Source organism: Mytilus californianus, unplaced genomic scaffold (assembly GCF_021869535.1).
Source record: "Mytilus californianus isolate M0D057914Y unplaced genomic scaffold, xbMytCali1.0.p SCAF_15, whole genome shotgun sequence".
NCBI lineage: Eukaryota > Metazoa > Mollusca > Bivalvia > Mytilida > Mytilidae > Mytilus > Mytilus californianus.
Genome location: NW_026262637.1, coordinates 10457816 through 10472813, shown reverse-complemented (window position 1 = coordinate 10472813; position 14998 = coordinate 10457816). Strand labels below are relative to the sequence as shown.

Sequence of the window (14998 nt, the reverse complement as noted above, 5' to 3'; positions counted from 1 at the left end):
AAAGTTATTGCCCTTGAAAGATGATTATCATGATTATTATAAAAATAAAAAGATGTGGCATATTAAATATGAAAACTATTGATCATTGCTCTAAGATAGCAATTATAGGCCAGTGACGGCCTTCAATAATGAGAAAGTCCATACCCTATTGTCAAAGTAGTCAGCTATAAAAGGCCCTCAGACGAAAAATTGAAATAATCCCAACTGTAGAACTAATTGCCTAGTTTATAACAAAACAAATTAAAAAAAAATAAATATGACAGATATGAAACAACTACAACCACTAAATTTGAGTGTCAGAATAAACTACAGGCTCCGAACTTGGAACAGGCACAATCAGAATATGGCAAGGTTATATTAAAATAAGAAGATGTGGCATGATTGCCAATAAGACAACTCTTCACCAGACAACAAATGACATACCGGTAGATTTCCTGCAAAAAAATAAACAGTCCGAACTAAGCAGGAAATGTATACCTTTCTCTTAATCGAAAAGACACAAAGATCTGTTAGTACTCACAGCTACTGACAGTTAGTTAAAAATCAATAAAAACTAATACATGTAATAAAAAAATCAGGTTTGTGAGCACTCAACCCTTCCTTAACCTTGGACAGTGGTTAAACAGCTCAACATATAAAGAACAAACTGTAAAAATAACCGTTGCAATTGCCTCAACTCGAAAGATTGATAAAATGCACAAAATCAACTACCGGGGTAATATAAAAACCCATAGACAAAAAGCACGGAATTAAGAGAACTCACAAGTCATGCAAGTAAGAAAGGAAATATTCTTAAAATGTTCATAAACATGACAAAATAAGCTTTTTTATTGCTGTTTCTCTCTCCATTTATAACATTTTATTTGTTTATTTTGTGTATTTATAGGTGATCAGACATCTTGGTTTTCATGATCAATAGGTCAATACTGAAGAGGAAACTGAAAGTTGATATCTATCTACATGGTGCGCTAATTGGATTAATGTGAAATGAAATGTGTGCTTTCCTGCAAAAAAGAAATAGGAAATTTCATTATAATCACATGATAATGGCTATAAACAAAATGGAGTTCTATCATAGATGCAGAAAAACACAATTGTATAAATGCAACATCATATTATATATATTCGTCAAAAGAAGGGAGAAATGAAGAAAAAAATAGCATTTTGTTGTTGAAAGGAACACCAGCTTTATCCACTCATTTACATCGCTCCCTCATATCAAATATACTGAAGAAGATCTTCGAAGAACAAATTGCAAAAATGTTTTCTCTAAGAATTGAAGGAAATTGTTTAGTAAATGGAATAATTTATGTTATGAACTTTTACGTAGTGAATTGAATAACTGTACACAGCAGCTGAAACAGAGGAAAATTAAAATTTACAAGAAAAGTGTTTATTTTATTATTTAATTTGCAAATATGAACGCATTCTTAAGATCTCCACAAATGGTATGACATTCAAATTGGTTGCTTATTAATGTATACAATTGAAACAATAACAAAGAAAACAGAATACTTTGCTACAAAAAATATTTTAAAAATCAAAGTTAAAGTCATATAAAGTATGTACAATACCTTGACCTAAACAGTCAGACTCACTATATTGGTTTTGTATGTCATGATAATTTTGAGTCAAAAATTTATTAAAGTTTAAATATCATTTGTATCATTTATTAAGTCTTGTAAACATTATGTTCATACTGTTAGTATAGTGAAGAAATTTACAATGAGTAAAAATAGGGGAAAGCATTTCCTACAGGGAAAGTTGATGTACAGAAATTTCCTTAGAGGAAATTTGGAGAACAATGTTTTCCTTAGAGGAAATTTGTGGTATTGAATTTTCCCTCAAGGAAAAGTGTTTGTTAAATATTTCCTCAAAGGAAATTGCAGTTGACAAAATTTCCTCACAGGAAAAAGTATTTCCTCCAAGGAAAATTTGAAGCTGCAAATTTCCTCAGAGGAAAATTTGAAGCCTCAAATTTCCTCAGAGGAAATAAAATTTCCTCAAAGGAAAATTTGAAGCCGCAAATTTCCTCACAGGAAATAGAATTTCCTCAAAGGAAATATTAATGCAGCAAATTCCCTAAGGGAAATCTTTTTCCCTTGAGGAAAATACAATTTCCCTTAAGGAAAAATCTTTTTCCTTTAGGGAAATTTGATTTCCCTTGAGGAAAACAACTTTTCCTCTGAGGAAATTGTTGAAAAAAGGGGCATAACTTTTTCAACAGTGGTGCTAGAGCCAAAATTTTTTAGGACAAATATCAGGGAACCAATACCAACCAAGTTATCAACTTCATTTTGACTTAACTCCAAAAAATAAGGTGACAACTTTTGCACTCAGCGGAAGTGCAAACTTGTCCCGGAGACTGTTTTACTATTCATGCAGCAAGGAAAATGATGGCTACTTCATGATTTCAAAAAACATTCCGCTCTTTCAAGCCATCAACCAACTTCCATCTTTAGTTTTTCTATGTTTTGTCATCTGTACTATTTGTCTGCTTGTGTTTTTATTTTTGGCCATGGCGTTGTCAGTTTGTTTTCGATCTATGAGTCTGACTGTCCCTCTTTTCCAATTATTTTAGATCCCATCAGCTGATTGGACGAAGGTGACGGTATTAAAGGCATAGTGAGCAATGCCAAATATTACCAGAACTGTAGGTTGTAGTTCAACAACACAAATCTAGACAACACAAGGAAGAGGGCAGATAGTAGTAAGAACTCTCCAAACGATGGACAAAGCAAGGTTAGAAGAACCAGCATTGAAAGTCGTGTGTGTTTGTTATGCGAGATGGAAAATCCAACATGTGAACGGGGACACCCGATGACAATGCAGCTTAATTAAAGGTAAAATGAATGTACCCGAAACCATAATGATGGAGAGCTTTTGGTTTTACTTAGTGGAAGAGATATTGTTGCACAAGAGCTGAAGTATCATTATTCTTGTCTGACAGCTCTGTACAACAAGAAGAAGGCTTACTTATTAGCAATTGAAAATCAGAATGACAGCGAACTGTCTCAAGAAAGGAAAGTATATCCACTTGTGTTTTCAGAGATCCTAGCTTACATAGTAGAGACAAAAACAAGAAGTGATTATTCTGCTGTATTCTGTCTTACAGATCTAGCCAGTCTCTACAAACAGCGACTTAAACAATTAGGAATGAGGACACCTGCATGATGTCAACTCCACTAGATTAAAGAAAAAAGAAAAAAAAAAATTCACGCAGAAATTCCTGAATTTGAAGCTCATAAGAAGGGAAGGGATATTCTCCTAGCTTTCAAAAAGGATATCAGTGCAGCCTTGTCACAAGCATTTTACTATTCAGAAGCTATTATCCTTGCCAAAGCTGCCAAGATCTTGCGAGGACACATGTTTGACCATACATCAGGATTTACTGGAACATTTCATGAATGATGTGTTGAAAGTGCAATTCCTTCCACACTTATTCAGTTTGTGTGCATGATTGAGCATGGTGCTGATATAAAGTCACAATTACGGTTTGGTACACGCAATACAATCTTACAATGGCTCAACTCAACCCAAAGTTAATATACCATTAAACTTCTACACAAATAATTTCAAAATTAATTTGACAGTTGAACATGAATGGCTTGAGAAGGTTAGCCTAATAGAGGCATCTAATGAAGAAGAAAACATTGCTTTGTCGCCCCACCATGCCTCAAAGAAAAGAGGTCCAGTATTTGAAATGAGTATAACATCGCTATAACTTCTGCGTCGTGACAAAGCCCATTCAGTGGCCACAATACGGCATGTCATGAATATGATCAAAGACAAGGTTGCATTAATCCATTTCAGACTCCTGTTATTGCTACTGACCAGCATATCTACGCATTAGCAAAAAATATACAGTGGCATTGCCCCAAAAAGTATGACGAAGACAAGTTTGTTATATTGTTTGGGGGTCTGCATATTGAAATGGCGACATTTTAAGTCCATTGGAACCTCCTAAAAAATAGTGGATGGACAGGAGACATTTTTGAGGCAGGAATTGCTTCCCAAGGGACAGCAGAATCTTTTCTATCTGGTTCAAGTGTCACTAGGACACGGTAAATGCACCAGGTTACAGTTAGTTCTCTCTACAAGCTACTTAAGAAGCCTATAGGTTTTACAGTTCAGAGGCCAATGAACAAACACAGGATATGCTAAGTACCGTAGAATGGTGTGAAAGACGCAAAACTGAAAGTCCACAATTTCAAGTCTGGAATCTGGTTTTGCCAAGGGAATTAATAGTCTTGTCCCTGGCCCAATCATTTCGGGAAACAGACTTTAATTTATACCGCCAATCGTTGTGCAAGTTAATATCATTTTTTTTGGCCAACAATAATGTGAACTATGCACTATGGCTCCGCATTGATCCTAGAGACATGATGTTACTTGAGAATACACATCCTTAGCTTGCTGCTGAATTTCATAACGGAAAATTTGTTGTTCACAAATCGTATCGTGAATTTTCAGCGTTGGCTATTGATCAAGCTCGTGAGCAAGCGAATGCTGTTATCAAAGGTAATGGCGGTGCCATTGGTGTGACAGATACATAAAGGCAACAGTAGTACACCGGTGTTCAAAAGTCATAAATCGACCAAACGAAAACAAATCGGGGTCACAAACCAAAACCGAAGGAAACACAACAACTATAAGAGGAAAACAACGGAACAATAGAAACACTGAACTGCAAAAAAAAAAAAAAAAAAAAAAAAATTTCAACATACATAGAAACGGACTATTTTATAACAACTGCCATATTCTTGGTACATTCTTTTGGACTTGGTACAGGACATTTCGAGAAATGAAATGGTGACTTGAACCTGGTTTTATGGCTAACCAAACCTCCCGCTTATATGGCAATGTTAAACATACCGCTAATATGATAACATTACGTGACAGAAATACAGTACAAATAAACGCAAGAACACTCAGGACAGAGAAACACATAAATAAATAATATGATAGTACATTACAACATGTAAACCACAGAATAACAACGGACACATCCCATGAATCCACGACAGTCCACCAGGACACCACAAACGAATTATAAACTGTGCGTCACACGAATGTTTCAACGCCACAAAAAGTGATGAATCTTTTGTGACATTTTATATTATCACAAGTAAATTTCTAAAAATAGAATAGATTTGTTTTATTGTAGACACATACAAGAATATAAGATTGAGTTGTAATGGTGTTATGGGTCCGTGTATTTTTGCGTCCATTCGTTTTTCATTTTGAAATATCAAAAACAAAAAACAAAAAACGAGAGTGTTTTCATTTTTAGTTTTTGATTTCTCAAAAACCAAAACGAAAAACAAAAGTGTTTTCATTTTTCGTTTTTGATTTCTCTAAAACCAAAACGGAAAACGAAAGTGTTTTCATTTTTTGTTTTTGATTTCTCTAAAACCAAAATGAAAATCAAAAGTGTTTCCGTTTTTCGTTTTTGATTTCACTAAACAAGAATTTTGTATTTAATTTTAATTATTTCTCGTTTTATAATGTACAATGTTTTCCTTTCTTGTTTCACAGTCATTGATAGTAAATAATGTAAACACCCCGGTGTTCTTTCAACATAATGTAGACAAAATAGACCGCCTGACTTATGAATTGAACTACGGTGATAAATGAATCAAAGCCTTTCAAATTACCTTGTTTATATCTTTAATAAAAAATAAATTATTATATTTAAATATTAAACGAATCATAAATTTAAATTGTACAATATAATATTATATAAAGATGGTACAAATAAATAGATTGATTACAACATCACATTAACAAGGGAGGTTACTACTTTTAAAAACTTATAAGAAAACTAACCCGGTTGTTAAAGTATACATGCACAGTCACTGTGGTTATCAGATCTTTAATCGAAGATAATGTCGACGGATGCAAAAGACTTTATCAATCTGAACAATAAGGGTGCGTGATCTTTACTTTTAAATTTACAAAGGTTGATCTCAGATGATTAGAATTCATAACCAAGGTCCATTATACGAATATTCAGGACGATAATGTGATTTGCTTGATCAATTGATTGAAAAACAAATTTCCGCAATTTCACAATTCAAACCGGGATTAGCATTCAATCATTTTGCCATTCGGAGCATACTCGGTATTAGTTTTGCTTATTTTTGAAAGCTATATGGTGACCTTAACAAGAGCCTGGGTGTAGATGGGGGTTTACGGAATAGAGAATAGTGGGCAAAAAATATAAATAATAGAGACAATGGACCAAGAAATAAAAAAAAGTAGAATAATGAGGTGTTAAAATTTAAAAAGAATAGAATAATTGGCAAAAAGTATAAAGAAATAAACATGAAAAAGAATAGAGAAAAATGGCCTGAAACACTGATTAAAGAATAGAGAAAAATGGAATAGAATATCAAAGAATAAAGAAATGAAGAAATACGCATCCAGACCATCATACTAGTTGCCTAAACCAAAGTTATTTTGTCTCCGGTAGAATGTTATTGGTTTTCATACGTTTTCTTTTTATTTCTATGCCTATCAATTAAGACATGAGCTTTCATAATTTGCCAGCTTATTACATTATAAAAAAGACTAAGTCGAACATCACTCTGGATTTTTTCTCAAGTAGACCTCAGCTACCCACCCTACCACACCATTACCGAAAGGTTAATTAAAAAAAATCTACGGCAATACTTTTGTCCGCACTAGGTGCAAAGGGAAGCTGGGTACCTGAGGTCTTCTGGTGAAAAAATCCAGGGTGTAGGATAAAGCAAAACATTGTAATCCACATAGTCAAGTGTGTGGCTGTTGTTTTCAGGGTATGAATGGTTCTTTTCCTCGTTGAAGACCCTCCAGCTACTTTCAAGATGAAGAACAGGAATAAAAGAATTGTTCATTGATAATTTGTATTTTTTCTATGTATTGTGTGCGATTTTGTCCCATGCACATCTCTTTATTTTCTATTTCAGGGCCTAAACGCACGACTCAATGCAAGTTTAGCCCTTCAATATTAAAGGTCATATGTTACATTATTGTTTCGGATAAGAGTGAATTTGGTACCTATTAAAACGTTTAAACCCGCTGCATTTGTTTGCACCTGTTCTAAGTCAGGAACCTGCCGTTTGTTGATGTGGTTCATAAGTGTTTTCGTTTCTTGTATATTATATAGATTATACCGTTGCATAGTTTTCCCGTTTGAATGTTTTTGCACTGGTCATTTTGGGGCCCTTTGTAGCTTGCTGTTCGGTTTGAGCCAAGGCTCCGTGTTGAAGATCGTACTTTGACCTACAATGGTTTTTCTTTTACAAATTGTGACTTGGATGGAGAAATGTCTCATTGGCACTCATACCACATCTTCTTATTTCTATATATGGTCTTTTTAAGTGAATTGGGAGATTGGGATTTCTAGCTTTAATCTCACCCATGTCAGCTTTTTATTTGTATTTACAGAAAAGAGAGCTAGCTTTGTATTCTTTAATATGCTGTAACAGTTTATTTTTCCATGAAAAAAAGGACAGTTTTTTCTATGTTCGGTAGCATCGTATCATATCTGGACATCGGCTGTTGTTTGCTCTTTGGTCGGGTTGTTGTCTCTTTGACATATTCCCCACTTTCATTGTCAATTTTATTATCGGTAGGCATGTAAAATTGTCAAACCATACACGACCGTTCATTAGTCATCGTAGATCTATTCCAAGTCTTAATAAGTCTACACAAAGCAGAAAAGGAACTTTTACAACAAGGAATATTACACAACTGAAGCCATAGTCATAAAGATTGATTAACTGATTGGTGTTCCTTAACGTCGCCGCAGAACATAAAATTATTACCTGATCTTCATTCTCAACATCTTCAATCTCTATTGTTCCCAAGGAAGCAACCATTTGATTATCTGGGGTGAGGCAGGGATTTGTACCCGAAGTCAATATTTTTTTTAACCCAGACTGAAAAACATGCCTTTATCCATGGCCACACACAAACACAATAATATTTTCAAGATTTATTAAAAAAAAATTTTTTTACACTTTTATATTTTTATGTTGTTTTGAAATATTAATTTGACTTGAATTTATACGAATTTACTAAATATACATGTTTATACCAAGCCTAGTCCGTTTATATCTTGTTTCTCGCCTGACTATACAAAAGGCCAGGAGAGCTTTGGCCATCATTTGTCGTCTTTGATAGATATGGTTGACTGATAAGCTGTCTATATAAAGTAATGGGACAATGGCATGAAGACATCACCAAATCACCATATACAATACACAGAAAGACACCTAGAGCTTACCATATGGTCTTCAACTACCCACCAACAGGCAGTAAGCTCTGGTTGGCCTTAAATACACTTCCAAGGGCACAGCAAAATGAGAAAATAACCAATTAAAACTGGATGACCTGGGAGGAAAACATTGGAACTTTCCTAAGAAATACAAATTTCACCCCCCCCCCCCCCCTCCCCCCTCAACATTTTAATAAGGAGATGTGGTATGATTGCCAATGTGACAACTATCCCCAAAGTTCAAATGAAGTGGATGTAAGCAATTATATATAGGCAACCGTACCACCTTCAACAATGAGAAAAAACCAGTAGGGTATAGTCGGCTATGGAAGGCTCTGACATGAAAAATATGAAACAGTTTAGTTGAGAAAAAACGGCCTAATCTATAACACAATAAAACAAAAACAAATATGACAGACATCAACAAACGACAACCATTGAACTACAGGCTCCTAACTTGGGACAGGCACATACAGTATGTGGCGGGGTTAAACATGCAAGTAAGCGCTCAATCCTCCCGTTAACCTGGGACGAGTTTTGTTACAGAACAACATAAGAACAAACTATAAAAATCAGTTGAAAAGGGCTTAACATATCAGATCGATACAAAACAGAAAAAAACATCTAACAAAAGCACAAACCGGACGTGGCAGAGTATTTATACATCCTTAACAAACAAAAAAGGACACAAAGTACAGATCTGAGAATAATCGTAGTACTGACAGCTAGTTTAAAGCCAATAACAACTAATACAAAAATCATGTATCTAAGACTAAAATATCAATCAGTACACATCCAATATCCAATGTATTTAGTGTAAAGACGTCATTAACAGTCAGAGAAAGACATGACCTTGTACAATACCAAATCATAGGTATCAACAGATTGTAGTACCTTGATGTGTATAACAATAATATGTAGTATAATTTTAAGTTACTGATAACAAAATTAATATTTATACCAATAAAAACAATATTCAAAGATCTATTTACAGTGTTCAATTGGTAACCTTTTAAAATAAGTTTATTTAAAGGATTGATAAGTTTACACTGATCGTTTTTAATTTACATGCATACAATTTCTATTTATATTATTATTGATAAATACAATATTGCAGAAGTAGTGGAAATAGATCTACAAATGAGGGAAGTTGTTTGTGACTTCAGGGAACTTTATTTGGATATGCCTGTTATGGTCTAATTGAGATTTACAAGACCTTCATTCAATTTCAGCACATTTTGTGAATGTATGTCCCATTTATAGGCATTATGTTTTTCGGTCTGTGCGTCCGTTTGTTCTTCCGTTCATCCGTCTGTTCCGCTTCAGGTTAATGTTTTTGGTCAAAGTAGTTTTTGATGAAGTTGAAGTCCAATCAACTTGAAACTCAGTACACATGTTCCATAGCATATGATCTTTCTAATTTTAATGCCAAATTAGAGTTTTGATCGCAATTTACGGTCCACTGGACATAGAAAATGATAGTGCGAGTGGGGCATTCATGTACTATGGACACACTCTTGTTCAAATCCTTTATTAAAGAAGTTAGTAAATTTACTTCAGATAAAAATACTAAATTAGACGAACCAAACTTATTAAAGATATATCTTTGATTTCGTTATACTTATATAACTTTTTTGTATGAATTTTGATAAGATTACTGGACAAACGCGCTCAATCTTCGGACTTAATGCTTACCGAGCGGAGCGAGGCGAAAAATAATAACTTCTTTCACGCCAAATTTTATATGTATGCTATACACACAAATTTATTGTTTAAACTTGGTAATCAATTAATCTAAAATACAGTCCTAGATAATCAAATAATCATGAAATATTTGGTCTGGTAATCAAATAATCACTAAAAAAACGGCCAAGTAATCACATAATCAAAAACCCCACGAGGAATCATTAAAGATGACATCTTTTTGTATTAATATTGATTCACTTATAAGGTCTTTGCATCGGAAATAAACTAATTAATTCTAAAACCAGTTGATGGCATAATCCGGGTCATTTTCTTCACATTGACATAATTTACTAAAAGTTTATTGAAACCTGTAATGTGAAGACGTGAATGAAAATGCGGCGTTTGTGAGACCAGGTTCAAGCAAGCAGCCACTCGCTTGCAACCACTTCGCTAGCAGCCAGTTTTCAGATGTTTATATAAACCCAAATGTTGCATAAGATTCAAACGTACTTCAAATTTTTTTAATAATATATAACCACTATATTATCAGTTTTTAATATATAATTAAGCAGTCAAAGACACTATTCAATGAATTTCAAAATTTCATTTCTTGTTCATTAATTATATAAATACAATAGAAATCGCTTTCAATACATCACACAGCGTGCTGCACGCTTTACATTTCAAATAGTCAACACTTTTGAGTGTATATAGAATCGTAAATAATTATGAAATTATTTAAATGTTGGCAAAATTGCACAATTGTGTGAAATAGCTTTCCATATTCTCGGCATCCTGTCAAATAGTTCATGAAAAGTAACAATTGTTCTGCATTAGAAGAAAAAAAAGTTGCACTCGTGCTTTAACTTTTTTTTTGCCACACAAAACTGTTTTGACAAAACATTCTACTTCTGAAACAGTGGATTTCGCTTACTTATGATTGGACGAAAGGTTTATTTTTTGTACTCAAAGTATGGTGGGCAAGGAAATTATTTATTAGCTTTAAAAAATAATCCGTGCTATACCCAAACTGGGATTTTCGATCAAGTAGGCGCTAGGTCTCTAGCTTACGTTTGCACCTAGTGCGGAAAAAAGTGTTGCCATAGAATTTTTGTTTGTTAACTTTTCGGTAAGGGTTGGGTAGGGTATCTGACCTCAACTTTGGACCTACTTTAGAAAAAAAAAAATAAGCCGAAAAATACCCTGTGTTTTTTCTACTGTAGACCTCAGCTACTAAGCTTCCCTTTGTCTTAGTGCGGACAAAAGTTTTGCCATAGAATTTTTTTTTATTAAATTTTCGGTAAGGGTGGGGTTGGGTGTCCGCGGACCCCAACTTTGGACCTACTTAAAAAAAAAACTAAGACGAATAACACCCTGGATTTTTTTCTGCAGTAGACCTCAGCTACCAAACTTCCCTTTGCACCTAGTATTGCCGTAGATTTTTTTTAATAACTTTTCGGTAATAGTGTGGTAGGGTAGGTAGCTGAGGTCCACATGAGAAAAAATCCAGAGTGATGTTCGGCTTAGTCTTTTTTTATAATGTAATAAGCTGGCAAATTATGAAAGCTCATGTCTTAATTGATAGGCATATAAATAAAAAGAAAACGTATGATAGCCAATAATAATCTACCGGAGACAAAATAACGTTGGTTTAGGCAACAAGGATGATGGTCTGGATACGGGGTTCTTCATTTCTGTATTCTTTGATATTCTATGCCGATTTTCTCTATTCTTTAATCAGTGTTTCAGGCCATTTTTCTCTATTCTTTATTTCTTTATACTTTTTGCCAATTATTCTGTTCTCTTTATATTTTAACACCTCATTATTTTATTTTTTTTTTCTTGGTCCATTGTCTCTATTATTTATATTTTTTGCCCACTATTCTCTATTCCGTAAACCCCCATCCACACCCAGTTAAGGTCACCATATAACTTTCATAAATGAACAAAACCATACCGAGTATGCTCCGAATGGTAAAATGATTGAATGCTAATCCCGGTTTAAATTGTGAAATTGCGGAAATTTGTTTTTCAATCAATTGATCAAGCAAAACACATTATCGTCCTGAATATTCGTATAATGGACCTTGGTTATGAATTCTAATCATCTGAGATCAACCTTTGTAAATTTAAAAGTAAAGATCACGCACCCTTATTGTTCAGATTGATAAAGTCTTTTGCATCCGTCGACATTTTCTTCGATTAAAGATCTGATAACCACAGTGACTGTGCATGTATACTTTAACGACCGGGGTAGTTTTCTTATAAGTTTTTAAAAGTAGTAACCTCCCTTGTTAATGTGATGTTGTAATCAATCTATTTATTTGTACCATCTTTATATAATATTATATTGTACAATTTAAATTCGTTTAATATTTAAATATAATAATTTATTTTTTATTAAAGATATAAACAAGGTAATTTGAAAGGCTTTGATTCATTTATCACCGTAGTTCAATTCATAAGTCAGGCGGTCTATTTTGTCTACATTATGTTGAAAGAACACCGGGGTGTTTACATTGGCATTATTTACTATCAATGACTGTGAAACAAGAAAGGAAAACATTGTACATTATAAAACGAGAAATAATTAAAATTAAATACAAAATTCTTGTTTAGTGAAATCAAAAACGAAAAACGGAAACACTTTTGATTTTCATTTTGGTTTTAGAGAAATCAAAAACAAAAAATGAAACACTTTCGTTTTCCGTTTTGGTTTTAGAGAAATCAAAAACGAAAAATGAAAACACTTTTTGTTTTTCGTTTAGGTTTTTGAGAAATCAAAAACTAAAAATGAAAACACTCTCGTTTTTTGTTTTTTGTTTTTGATATTTCAAAATGAAAAACGCCGGAATGGACGCAAATATACACGGACCGTTATGTCAAGTATTTTCTAACCATGACAAGACTATTAAAATGAAATTGTGTTTGTAATGGTGTTTTTATTTGAATTTTCTAACCATGTCAGTTTTTCGTCTAAAACAAAACTGTGTATAAACAAAAAAGTCCTGTGCATATAGTTGCTTTAAACTAAAAATCACATAAATGAAATAGATGACTAATTATCTTAACTTTTAGATACATATATAAAATATCAATAAAATAACTGTAATATAAGGCAAGATCATGTAAGACCAAACAGTAAACACACTTGAAAACAAACATCATAAAACAAAAACACTGTAGACGAACCACGAGTAACTCGACTATACTGACAAATAAGACATATGTGAAATGTACCGAAAATATAAAAATTCAAACCACAAACAATAAGACATAACACAATATCAAACCACACTTACAAAAGAAACATCATAACTAAATACATGAATGTTGGATGTATAAATACCGAGACACTTCGTACAGCAATGCGAATTCACACTCGTCGGCAAAACAGTCATATTCGGGAATAGGCCACGTTCGGTACTTAGCAGACCAGACGACGTAGATGGTAAACCACAATCTAAGGAGTGGTAAAAATGTCGTTAGTTAGTTTAAACACAGACACATAGTATAGACCAACCAATACGTGATGGTGTACATAAAATTTACGGAGTGTCATTTTTAATATGTCCTCCTCATAACTCTGTTGGAGCAGTTTCTGCGTAAGGAGCACACCCCTGTATATGAAGTCCGTTTACTAGTAGTGTGAACATGCACGAGCATAACGTATCAAAAGAGATTTGTAAAAACCATACACATCTGCACTACGACGGTTGATGGTACCCGGACCTGAAATCAGTCACTTAGTTGCTCAATGTGAATTGGCATCTAAAGTCAAGAATGTCAATGAAAAATACCAGACATCACGAACAGACAGAACACACACAAAAGGCTTACTTCGATAAAGCACAGAAGGTGTGCACTGTAATCCATGATTGGGCAATCCATTTAATAAATAGACTGAGGATCCTTTGACACTGGATATAGAAAGTATTGCCTATCCTAGTGCTGCTGAAATGGTTGCTTTTCATTATGATAATGACAAAACTCGCTTTAATAAATTCCTGAAAGGGCTGGATAAAAAGAAATGTTAATTTAATCAGCCCATCAAGACGAACAAGACAAATTTCTTTCGGTAAAAACAAGAACCGAAAGTGGGTGATTCAAGGGAAACAAACTTAAAGGACGACTGTTGTCCATTCTATACACTTTTAAAACCTAGAGAATGTGACCTGGTGGAATTTGTTCAGCATGAGAATCAGTCTGTTCCCGCTGCAGTGAGTGATAATGGTAATCTCTACAGCTGTCAAAAAACGCAGCTTGCGAAAATTCTGGAGACTCACTTTATTCCTGATACTAAGTCAGAAGCTGGTGTCATCATTTTGGACGGATCGGCTTTAATCAATGCATTTCCTCCAAGGATAGCAAAGACATTTGAAGAATATGCAGCACAAGATGTAGTCCCAAAATTACAAACATATACATGATATAGTTGTACTTACACAAGAACAGATATTGTTTTTGACGTATACTGGCTCTCTAGTTTAAAAGCTGAAACACGATCAAAGCGAGGCATAAGTGCTTGACGCAAAGTGACTGCCAAAGGGAAAATCTCACAAAATTGGCGTAGTTTCATGAGAGATATCAGCACAAAGACAATGCTATTATCTCTCTGGCGAATACCGAAGATGTGAATATGTGTCCAAATAAAACAATTATAGTCACTCTAGAAGATGGTGTTGTCTACAATCAGTCAATAAGTCTTGAAAGATTTTAACACTGCAAACAAGAGGAAGCAGGCACCCGAATCTCTTTGGATGCAAAACATGCTGCAGCAGATGGTAACAAAATCATTATGATAAAAGCCAGCGACACAGATGTCCTTTTCATTGTGGCTGCACAACTTGGCTGCATACACTTCCGTAAAAAATGTGTTCATGCCTTATTACAAGATATTATTCAACAATGTACTTTCCAAGGAGTATCACGACGGGTGTGAATACTTGAACGGGAACTGCTGACCCTTCTGGCTTACCTGCGTTTCTTCATAAGCGCTTTGTGATGATGATGATGATGATGATGATGATGATGATGATGGATGGCTGC

At 34.0% G+C, this 14998-nt stretch overlaps 1 protein-coding gene and 1 long non-coding RNA gene across 3 annotated transcripts in view; one reads left to right on the top strand and one right to left on the bottom strand.

Annotated features, from left to right (window-relative positions):
- Window positions 1-14998, bottom strand: part of LOC127725386 (perlucin-like protein) — a 196721-nt gene that overhangs the window by 138011 nt on the left and 43712 nt on the right. The gene's annotated exons all lie outside the window — the stretch shown is intronic.
- Window positions 1-14998, top strand: part of LOC127725390 (uncharacterized) — a 75490-nt gene that overhangs the window by 56435 nt on the left and 4057 nt on the right. The gene's annotated exons all lie outside the window — the stretch shown is intronic.